The 10,000-nt window shown below is 48.6% G+C and overlaps 1 protein-coding gene across 9 annotated transcripts in view; it reads right to left on the bottom strand.

Moving 5' to 3' along the window:
- Window positions 1-10,000, bottom strand: part of LOC113800403 (latrophilin Cirl) — a 269,428-nt gene that overhangs the window by 109,344 nt on the left and 150,084 nt on the right. The gene's annotated exons all lie outside the window — the stretch shown is intronic.

Below are 10,000 nucleotides of genomic sequence, written 5' to 3'. Positions count from 1 at the left end.
GCATTTTACGACGGCTATCCACGTCATTATCGACAGTAATAACATTCAATCAAACCCCATTCGTAGCTATTTCATTAAGGCCGTAGCCGGGGGGTCTTAATTGCTGATTTAGCCCAGTTATTGCCAGGCGCCGAGTGGGGGAAGACCCTAGTCTGCTGACCCGTCCCCGCAACATCAACATTCTCAGCCTCATGACGCCACCGATGAAGTATGAGGGGCGAGGGGAGTGAGTCACGGCCGGGAGGGGGGATGGGGGATGGGAGGAGGGAGGAGGGAGAAGGGGGAGGGAAAGGAAAAGGGAGGAGGGAGTAGGAAGGAGCTGGAAGGAGGGGGAGGGAGTAGGTGGGGGAAAGAAGGAGGGAGGGAGCGGAGAGGAGGGGAAGGAAGGGTGAAGGGACAGGGAGGAGGGAGTAGGAGGGGGAAGGAAGAGGAGGAGGGAGTAGGGAGAGGGGAATGAAGGAGGGAGGGGGAGGAGGGGGAGGACAAGCGAAGCCCTTCCGACGCACCTCCTTCCCAGCGACGTCGCCCTTCCTGTTTGGTCGAGGCCGGAATGCGTCGAGATCCCTTGGAGTCCCCGCATCGTACCAAGGCGACAGCCCCGAAATGATATAAAGCCGACAGTCATTAAGTACCAAGCCTACAGCCGCGATTGGTACTAAGCCGGCAGCCTCCGACGGTACAAAGCCGACATCCCCAAATGATATAAAGCCGACAGCCCCGATTGGTATTAAACCGAAAGCCTCCAAAACCACAAACCCAAAATCCCCAAATGACACAAAAACCGACAGCCGTGAACGATACCAATCCCACAACCCCGAAATGCATCAGTCCGACCGCCCCGACAGATACCAAAGCCGACACGAGAGCCTCCGCATCCCCCGACGTTTTCATCTGTAGCAAAACCCTCTTTTATGGGCGTCTTACACTGCCTGCCACGTGCGGCCATCACCTCGCGTAGCACGTCACCGCACACTCGCCGGATGCCTTGTCCCCACGTAAGGAACACTGCGGTTTGGGTGCCATAAAACACGCCCATGAGAGCCCCAGAGCCACACGCCACGCAGGTCTGTGGGCGTTACTGCATCGTCCGAGGACCATTGGGCCGCATGTTCAACTCTGCAGCGGTCACCATGTACGACTTAAGTCCACGGGTAGAACACATGAACTCATGACTGTTCACGTAAAAAAAGGAAAAAAAAAGTTGCAAACAGGTATGTAAACAAGTCTCTCTCCCACATACCGCATAAACAACTTCGCCGACGCGGACGCACACACACACAGAGCGAGCGAGAGAGAGAGAGAGAGAGAGAGAGAGAGTGAAAGAGAGAGAGAGAGTGAAAGAGAGAGAGAGAGTGAAAGAGAGAGAGAGAGTGAAAGAGAGAGAGAGAGAGAGAGAGAGAGAGAGAGAGAGAGAGAGAGAGAGAGAGAGAGAGAGAGAGAGAGAGAGAGAGAGAGAGAGAGAGATAGAGAGGGATTGAAAGAGAGAGAGAGGGATTGAAAGAGAGGGAGAGAGATTGAAAGAGAGAGAGAGAGAGAGATTGAAAGAGAGAGAGAGAGAGATTGAAAGAGAGAGAGAGAGAGAGAGAGAGAGAGGAGAGAGAGAGAGAGAGAGAGAGAGAGAGAGAGAGAGAGAGAGAGAGAGAGAGAGAGAGAGAGAGAGAGGGATTGAAAGAGAGAGAGAGAGAGAGGGATTGAAAGAGTGAGAGAGGGATTGAAAGAGAGAGAGAGAGATTGAAAGAGACAGAGAGAGAAAGAGAAAGAGAAAGAGAGAGATTGAAAGAGACAGAGAGAGAAAGAGAAAGAGAAAGAGAGGGTCGACGTCTGTGAAGGGAAAGAAGGGGAGATGCCGCGAGACAAGGCGGGAGGCGGTGCTGCCTCTGATATCAAACCAGACCGAGGCGTAACTTAAATTATAAATGCCACAGTCTGCGGCAGACGATGCCAAGCTGACGTAGGCTATGGATTCCTAATCCTCACGACATTTCCTCTTCCAGTTCCTTAATAGACACTGACAGAGAGAGTGCGTTTCTGTGTTTGTCACGATTCAATAGACATACACAGAGTGCGTGCGTTTCTGTGTCTGTTATTCTTCAGTAGACATAGACAGAGAGAGTACGTGCATTTGTGTGTCTGTCACTCTTCAAAAGACAGACAGAGTGTGCGTTTCTGTGTCTGTTATCCTTCAACAGACAGCAAAGAGAGAGTGTATGTGCGTTTGTGCGTCTGTCTCTCTGCTTATCATTGAAAAAGTATTTGTTTGTATCACTCACGAATCCTGAGACGGCAGTTCCCTCGCTCACCGTTCCCCGACCTCTCCGTGAGCCGCGAGGGAGCCTACGAGCACAATTAAGTGCCAGGAACCACCCATCCGTCGGCGCGAGGGAGCCTACGAGCGCCATTAAGAGCCAGGAACCACCCATCCGTCGGCGCGAGGGAGCCTACGAGCGCCATTCTACGAACCTCGACAAGAGCCAGACCCACGCGAGGGAGCCGATCCCGAGGGCGACGCTCCGATAGCCTCCCGATAGCGCCCCGGCCGGACATCGTGACCGGGCCGATGTCGTGAGCGTCTCCTTATCGCCCACGTCGTCCGGGAGGGACATTAACAGCTCATTAGTCCTCGGCTCGGGGTCGCGGGGTCGGGGAGAAAGCGGGGGCCGGCGGGCGGGGACCCTCGGCGTCTCAAGGAAGTTGTAGCGGGAGGGCGTGGGCGCCTTGGGAGATAGCGCGTGTAGAGGTCTGTGGGCGTGGAGGGGCTGTAGAGATTAGCTGGAGGAAGAAGGCGGGCGTGGGAATGTGTGTCCGAGGATGGGATGGGCCTCGGGTTGAGGGCCGTGTACCAGGAAACGACACAACCCTCCCCAAAACCCCCAAGAGACGAAGGAAAATTTACTCCCCTCGCTACGTTCCTCCGCCGAGTTTTCGCCGAGGGTTGTTCCACTGCGCCCCGACACCCCCGCGTCCGAAGCCCCTTCCCAACAGCCCCGTTCTGACACCGACACTCCCGGGGGGACGAGGCAGCGGGGGCCGTAAATAAGCACGAGAGCTAAGAGACGATCCCGCACTCCCTGTCACCCTCCTTCCCCGCCGCCAGCACCGAACACTCGGGACTCGTGACTCCGGGACCATCGGGCTTTCACGGTCATGGAAATCTGCTTCACTTTAGTCCCGAGTCGTGAGCGAGAGCGGAGGCCGTGTCCCATTGCAGGAGGCGGAGGTGGAGAGGCCAAGACCAGCGCGAGGCTTTATTAGACGGCTAACCACCCGGCGCAGTACGGATTAAATACTCTTATATACGAAGGTACAAATAGGCTTTAAGGAGGGATAGCCTCGAGTCCAGATCAGCTGACCTAGAACACCCGAAGGACCCGAAAGCAAGGAAATAAAGCACGCGATTTTGAGAGGAAGAAACTCGTCCTGACCAACAGGTGAAGGGGAGGAACTAAGGGGGATAGGCAGACAGAGAGAGAGGGGGGAAGGGGAGTGGAGGGGAGGGAGGGGAGTGAGGGGAGGGAGGGGCAAGGAGGGAAGGGAGGGACAAGAAGGATGGGAGGGAGGGACAAAGGAGGAAGAGCAAGAAGGAGAGGAGAAGGGGAGGACAAGAAGGGGAGGGAAGGGAAGGACGAGGAGGGAGGGGAGGGAGGGACGAGAAGGGGAGGGGAAGGAGGGGCGAGGAGGGGAGGAGGGGCAAGGGGGCACATCCAGGAATGCGCAACATCTGACCTAGAACACCCGCCTGCCGGTCGAACATACATCCCGGGTGGACGAGGGCGGGTATGCGCGCGGGCGGGCGAGGCGGGCGAGGCGGGCGAGGCGGGCGAGGCGGGCGTGACATCGCAGGCCGGGGTCGTGTTACTGTGGAAGGACTGAGAGACACGCCATCAATTCCGCAACGGGTAGTAAATGTCGCTGGCCGAGTCCGGACCCGGGCGAGCGTGACCCGAGACCCGACCCTGGCCACTCCACTCGCCCGGATCGAGCGGACTCCTTCGCCGATCCCTGGCCACTCGACTCGCACCGATCGAGCGGACTCCTTCGCCGATCGCCAACTCGCGTCCGTGGCTGAAGACGAGCATTTTCGCGCTGCTCGTAACGGGTCGCGGGAGAGCTCCGCTTGCAATAACGAGATGTTCGACGAGGAACGTGGAAATATCATAAGTGCTTAGAGACGGAGCGGGAGAGGGAGGGAGGGAGGGAGGGAGGGAGGGAAGGAGAGAATGAGAGCGAGAAAATCATAGGGAGGGAAAGAGAGAAGGAGAGAGAGAGAGAGAGAGAGAGAGAGAGAGAGAGAGAGAGAGAGAGAGAGAGAGAGAGAGAGAGAGAGAGAGAGAGAGAGAGAGAGAGAGACAGAGAGAGAGAGAGACAGACAGACAGAGAAAGAGAAACAGATAGATAGACAGATAAAGAAAAACAGATAGATAGACAGACAAAGAAAAACAGATAGACAGACAGAGAAAAAGACACAAACAGAGAAATAAAAAGAGACAGACAAACAGATCAAGAGAGAAAGAAGCGAAGGAGATAAACCGAAAACGAGACACGGAGAGCCGCCCCGCCCGAGAGCCGCCCACACCTTCCGCGTCAGGGAAACGAGTCCGATCTCTTTCCCCGCCATTTGCAATCCCAGAAGCGCGTTTCCGGTTTATAAGTTTTCAGGCGCGAATAATACTTGAAAATCTTGGCGGCGACGGAATATTAATCGTGTTAATTACGCGTTGTGGCGGCGCTGGTGTTCGGGAACTTGCTCATGACTGACGCGGCGGGAGGAGGGGGAGGGGGGACGGGCGCGGGACCGAGGGGTTTTTGGCATGGGTATTTTTAAAACTTTTATTATTATTATTATTATTATTTTATCTAATAATGAGTATTTTATCTTATTTTGGGATGGATATTCTTTCTTCTAGGATGGATAATTTTTTTCTTAGGATGGGTAAGCTTTTCACTTTTCTTAAGATGGATAATTTTTTCTTCTAGGATGGTTATATATTTTTAAAAATCTTTTGGGATGGATAATTTTTTTTTTCTCTTGGGATGGATATTCTTTCTTCTAGGATGGATATTTTTTCTTTTAGGATGGATATTTTTTTTTCTTACGATGGATAAGCTTTTTCTCTTAGGATCAATATTCTTTCTAGGATGGATTTTTTTCTTTCTTTTAGCATGGATATTTTTTCTTCTTCTCTTAGGATGGATAATTTTTTTCCTTAGGATGGATATTTTTTTATTTTAGGATAGATATTTTTATTTTCTTCTCTTAGGATGGATAATTTTTTTCCTTAGGATGGATATTTTTTTATTTTAGGACATATTTTTATTTTCTTCTCGTAGGATGGATAATTTTTTCCCTTTAGGATGGATAACATTTTTTTTCTTTTAGGATGGATATTTTTTTTCAGGATGGATATGTTTATTTTCTTCTCTCACGATTATTTCTCTCTTAGGATATTTTTTCTTCTTTTAGGATAACTTCTTTTCTTCTTTTCTCAAAACCTCATACCCTGCGTCGGATAATTCTCTCGGCGACAATATCCCAATCTTACCGTAAAGAAAAAAAAGAAAAGAAAAAAAGAAAAAAAAAAGAAAGAAAGAAAGAGAAAAATAAAAAAAATCCCCCGTGGGAGCAAAGACTGCGGCGCCTCATGCCAGTCTTCATTCCGCACACAGGGGGGAATTCCCCCCGGTGGCACGTCAATAAAGCCTTTTTTCCTCTGCTTTGTAGTGCTTGGCTGTCCCTCAAGTGCCCAGGTGTGTATCAATTGCCGTCGCCTATACCGGTCACGTGGGAGGAGGAGGAAGGAGGAAGAGGAGGAGGAGGAGGGGGAGGAGGAGGAGGAGGAGGAGGAAGGAGGAGAAGAGGAGGGAAGGAGGGGGAGGAGAGGGGGGGAAGGAGGAAGAGGAGGAGGAGGAGGAAGGAGGAGGAGAAGGTGGAGGTGGAGGGAGTGGAGGGGGAGGGGAAGGAGGAGGAGGAGGAGGAGGAGGAGAGGGGTGGGAGGAGGAGGGAAGGATGAGGATGAGGAGAGGAGGAGGGGGAAGGAGGAGGGAGGAGGATGGGAAGGAGGAAGAGGAGGAGGAGGGGGGTGGAGGAGGAAGAGGAGGAGGAGGAGAGGGTGGGGAGGGGGCGCTTTGCAAGAGATAAGGAGGAGAGGGAGGGGGAGGGGAGGTGGGAGAATAAGAGGAGATTTCAGCCAAAGACGCGGTAAATGAAGAGTAAATCCCTTCAGGTGATGGAGTGGGAGTGGGAGGAGGAGGAGGAGGAGGAGGAGGAGGAGGAACAAGACGTTGCTGTGTTTCTTGCTTCTCTCTCTCTCTCTCTCTCTCTTAACCCTTTTTCGCAGATTTCCCCCCCCCCCTTTCTTCCCTATCCTGCGTCTTCTTCTCTTCGTCCGTATTTTATTTCATATATCATGTTCTCTATTACGTACTTCATTTCTATCTCTTCTGTTCTTTTTCTCGCGGATCCCCCGCACCCATCCCGTGTCTTCTTCTTCTCTTCATTCCATACGTTTTATTCACTATTATCTATTTCAAATCATTCGCTCCATACCACAATGCTTACTTAAGCACAGGAACTACATCTCATTTCGATATTAAAGTCTGACTTCCTCCTAAAATACCTTTTTATTTTACAACTACTTTTTTTCCTGATTTCTACTTCCTACTTCTCCCTTTACTCTTTCTATCTCCTTCTTTCCACTCTCTATCTCTCTCTCTGCCTTTCCCTTTCCCCCTTCCAGGAGAGTGGCAGCGGGCCTGGCACTCACGCAGCAACACCTTGAGTTAGATAGGCCACAGGTACCTGGAGCCACAGAGACAGAACCAGGTGACAAACGGCACTGTATCGAGACATCAAATTGATGACGACAAAGAATTAACAAAACACAAATAATCATAAGCACAGTTAACACACAAAGAACTTTTACCAAGTCCTCAGTCGTAGAGTTTATAAACTGCAGAGTTTATCGGACTGACCCTAAAAAAAAATGGATTCGACCAGTACCATAAATCACACTGGTACAGCACGGAAGCTTCGTGTTCACCTGGTCAGATAAAAAAAAGATAAACCGCACACGAGGGACCATATATATAAATAAAATCCACTTTCCCCTCTTTGACCCCCCCCTCACCTCCCCCACCCCTTCCCTCCTCCCCTCTCTACCTTTTTTTTCCCCAAATCCTGAAACGCTTGCATCTTCCTACCGCAGATAAGCAGTTGAAACATCCAAAGTAATTCAGGAATCCCCGAGGATATCCCTTGGGACCTTAAAGGAAAAAGAAACTCGGCAGATCCTCAGAAACCAGCAACAGAAGGACACTGCAAGATTCAGCAATAACTTAACAAGATTATTTTTTCAGCAAATTTTGTTTTGAATGCAAGATCTCGGGGGCCGATCTCTTTCCCGCGTCGTTTTCTGACAGCTCCGTGAAGGGGTTGGGGGGGACTAAGCTATTTATCTTCGCTGCCTGTTAGGGAATGTCGTGTGTTTGTTTCGTGTTTATTTTACTACTTAATAGGACTCGGACTGCGAGATCTTGCATACACGCCGGTGCTAAGAGTAATAATTCATCTTTGTGAGAGGTTGAGCCACATTAGCTTCTCTTCCAAATACAGCAGAGTGAAAGAAGCAAGTTGGTTAAGGAGTAACGATAATGCTGATGACTAGTAACCGAATTATTAGTAATGATGATAGCAATAATCATAAAAGATAAATAATTATAACAATACAAGTAATAATAAGATTTGATAAAAATAATGAAAATAAAAATACAAATCTAATAATAATAATATTATTAATAGTAACAATAAATAATAATAATAAAACAATAATATAATAATAACAATCCATAACAAAAATGATGAAGTAATAGTTGTAGTAGAAACAATAATGAAAATAAAACATCGACCCATTTACATAACAAAATACAACAACGTACTCATTACTACAGTATGATTATTTCACCATCATTTCATAACATTCTATATTTATGTCTGCCTGTCTATGTGTGCGCAAACACTCATACATGCCTGCCTGCATACATACATACATACACACACACACATATGCATATGTATGTATGTATGTGTATATATATATATATATATATATATATATATATATATATATATATATATATATATATATATATATATATATATATTGGCGGCGAGGGATCGAATCCCGATCGGAGAGGTTATAATGTTCATGATAAAAATGCGGTATTGCATTATTCCATCTTTCATATATATATATATATATATATATATATATATATATATATATATATATATATATATATATACACACACACACATACACATATATGAATATGTATATATACACATGTATGTATATATATATATATATATATATATATATATATATATATATATATATACATATACATATATATGTACATATATATGTACATATATATGTACATATATATACATACATACACATATGTACATATATACACATACATACACATATATGTACATAAACACACACACACACACACACACACACACACACACACACACACACACACACACACATATATATATATATATATATATATATATATATATATATATATATATATATATATATATATATGCACACAGACATATCAAGACATATCAGTATGAATGTACAGTACGTATCTGGATAAGCTTATGTACATGTATATGTATATAATATAAATATAGGAGAGGGAGAGAGGAAAGAGAGGAGAGAGGAGTGAGAGAGGAGAGAGAGAAGAGAAGCGAATAGAGAGAAAGACAAGAGAAAGAGAGAAAGAGAGAATGAGAGGAGAGCAGATAGAGTGGCGGTAAGGAGCAAACAGAGTAAACAAGGATAAGGTAGGGAGGAAAAGGGAGGAGGTACAGCAAGGACAGGGAGAGCTCGGGGGCAGGGGGAAGGGTGTGGGGAGTGGGGGGAGAGGGAGGAGATAGAGGGAGCAGGGAGGGGAGGGTGAGGGGGAGAGGTAGTATATAGAGGGAGCAGGGATGGGGGAGTGAGGGAGAGGGAGTAGATAGAGGGAGCAGGGAGGGGGGGGGTGAGGGAGAGGGGAGGGGAGCGGTGAGGCCGGGCTGGTACCTGCACAACCCATGTTCCCGCGACCCGGCCCGCGCACCTTTACCAAGGCGAAAATGAGCCGGGAATAAAAAAAAAAAGAAGATAAAAAAAATATAACCACTCTGATTCACTCAAAACTGGGAATTGTTTCTCGGGAAGCTTTATTGACCATACTTTCCCCCTTCTTCTCGCCGGCGATATGAGAATAAGGAGCTCGTCGCCAGCTTCCCGACGTCGAGATCGCCACGCACGGAGCCTCCGCGGAGAGCGTGGAGCCCGGACTGAGCTCGGGATCGCGGGAAAGCGTAATATAAGCGCCGCGAAAAAGGTCCGAGAGGCTGGTAATAATCCTTTGGTCCACGTTCATTCCTCCGCGGCAGAACGAACGATCCCTTGTGAGGCCGCGGCCGCGTCCCGGACCCTTTAAGTTTCGCTCAACACCATTTCAATTTGCCCTTTTCTACTTCTTCCTTCCTCCGCCTTTTCTCCCTCGTATCTACGTGTCTTTTTTTTCTCTCCTCGTCCTCTCTTCTTCTTCTCCTTTCGTCTCTCTCTCTCTCTCTCCTTTTTTCACCGTCGTCGTAGCGTAGAAAGACATCCACGGCGGTATTCGGTTCCCCGGAAGAACCTTTGCTTTCCAGCTTCCCTTCCAGTAAACAATAACAACAGCGCTTGGATCCCTTAGTCCTAGAGAGAGGACCTCGGGGTGGGTGGAGAAGGGTCAGCCAGAAAGGACCGGGGGGAAGGGAGGAGGAGAGGGAGAAGGAGGAGGAGGAGAGGGAGAGAGGGAGAGAGGGAGAGAGGGGGGAAGGGAGAAGGAGAAGGAGGAGGAGGAGGAGAGCGGGGAAGGGAGAAGGAGGAGGGGAGAGGGGGGAAAGGGCGAAGGAGGAGGGGCGAGGGGGGGACGGGAGAGGGAGGAGAGG

This window comes from Penaeus vannamei, chromosome 5 (genome assembly GCF_042767895.1).
Source record: "Penaeus vannamei isolate JL-2024 chromosome 5, ASM4276789v1, whole genome shotgun sequence".
Lineage (NCBI taxonomy): Eukaryota > Metazoa > Arthropoda > Malacostraca > Decapoda > Penaeidae > Penaeus > Penaeus vannamei.
The sequence above is the reverse complement of the archived record's forward strand: the minus strand, read 5'-3'. Positions and strand labels throughout refer to the sequence as shown.